This window comes from Microcebus murinus, chromosome 2 (genome assembly GCF_040939455.1).
Source record: "Microcebus murinus isolate Inina chromosome 2, M.murinus_Inina_mat1.0, whole genome shotgun sequence".
Lineage (NCBI taxonomy): Eukaryota > Metazoa > Chordata > Mammalia > Primates > Cheirogaleidae > Microcebus > Microcebus murinus.
Window position 1 is genome coordinate 107,227,728 of NC_134105.1, and position 1,795 is coordinate 107,229,522.

Genomic DNA, 1,795 nt, shown 5'->3' on the forward strand with positions numbered 1-1,795 from the left:
CACCCCCATACACTTTTTTCCTATCAGGCCAGGCCTTAAAGCAAAAATATCTAGGATGGGCCAAGTTAACAATAAACAAAAGGCTCTAGAAAGGAAGTCAGATGCCCAGGAACTTCTGGGATCCACACTAGGATCCTCCAAAGGGCCTATCGAAAGGGTTGGTGGGAGACAGTTAATATCTAAATTGTCCTTCCACCAAGGTAACTCAGAAAGACAAAGCTATGTAGGCTCTTACTACAAGAATCTTAAGTCCCTTTAAAGTCCTGTACTAGTTCAAAAGAGTTTCAGGAGTTTCAACTTGCTACAAACATGCACATGTTGAAGGAAAGAAACATCGATCTCCCTGCAGAGGCGCCCCGCCTGCCCCACCAACGCCCCACCTTTGGCGATGCAGTGTCCTCTGCCCGGTCCCGTGTGGGAGGGATGCTGACTCTGCCCGGCAGTCCAGGGATGCGTGTCTTCTCAGGTTTCCCGGGTTCACCTGAGGTGGAGGTCAGCTCTTGGCAGGGGCAGCGATATGCGAGGGAGAGAGCCAGAACAGCCCAGAATAGAAACCCAAGCTACATGCCAATCTGACCAAGCTCCCAATCTGGCTGAATGTGGCCCTCATGAGATGAGACAGGAGACGGCAGAAGAGAATGCAGGATGAGAGGGGAGGTGAGAATACGGCTTGTTTCAAATAGAGAATTACGAAAATAACAATCAGACACAATCCCCAAAGCCTGCCCTCTACAGAGAAAAGGGTACAAACTTTTCACAGTACAGGGCATTTAAGTATGAGACCTTTGGGTCTCTGCAGACAAGCCCATCCAACTTGCTGCTGGTTATTAGTGTGTTGCTGTGTGGTTTATTCCACTGAGACAAAGAGCAATGATTACATTTCACCTTACAGATGAGGAAGTGAGTAATGAGCTTTAGCACAAAAAGCCTTAGGAACACAAAAGGACAGCTGACAAGACAGTGCAAGAAATTATCCTCTGCATGACTTGTCCATCTCCTGACCCAAAAGACAGCACCTCAGTCAAAGTAGACATTACCTCAGAGGACAGCTAGACCTTCCCCAATGACATAGGGGACAATCTGCCCTTTGGTGTTCTCAGAGATAAAAGGAGGGAATCACAGTGGTCCCAAAACCCATAACTTGGCATCGTGGTCACTATATGCCAATTTTTCCTTCTATAAAGCAGAGGATTCAAAGGCTCTGCCAGCCGGGCTGAGCAGAGAGACACAGCAGACATCTGAGCCTCTTCTAGACAATGAAAATCAGTAAGGGAGGAACAGAGAAAGAACGGAGAAAGATGGAAGGGAAAAGGGGAGGAGGTCTAGGATTTCCAAGGAAAGGAGTTTCCTTTCTCTCCCTCAGAGCCTCCAGGGATGAATAAATATAATTACCAACTTACTATGACAGCCTTCAAAATAAAAGAGGCACCTGCCAGGTGACCATCTCTGCCGGGACTCGAACCCGGAACCTCTGGATTAGAAGTCCAGCGCGCTCGTCCATTGCGCCACAGAGACCTCACCACACACACAGCATCAGCACCAGAACTGAAAAAGCACATACCTTCTGCATCACCGAGCCATCTCAGCATCCTGCTCTCTGAGCGGTGGGGGGACAGGGACAGCTGGAAAATCTGGAGTGGAGATCCACCAACCGACTCCATCAAAGCTTTTCTCAATACCGCGGGTCCCGGGGTCCTTAGAGGATTGGAGGACTGTGACAGTGGTCATTTTCCCAGTTCAAGAATCCCTGATGGAGCAGGACAGAGCTAGAGCCTTTGCTCTCCTTTCCTCTCCA

The 1,795-nt window shown here is 48.9% G+C and overlaps 1 non-coding gene across 1 annotated transcript; it reads right to left on the bottom strand.

Moving 5' to 3' along the window:
* Nucleotides 1-1,441: 1,441 nt before the first annotated feature.
* TRNAR-UCU (transfer RNA arginine (anticodon UCU)) lies at nucleotides 1,442-1,515 on the bottom strand. Its single transcript has one exon. It is a non-coding gene; the product is annotated as a tRNA-Arg (tRNA).
* Between the last annotated feature and the right edge of the window lie 280 nt (nucleotides 1,516-1,795).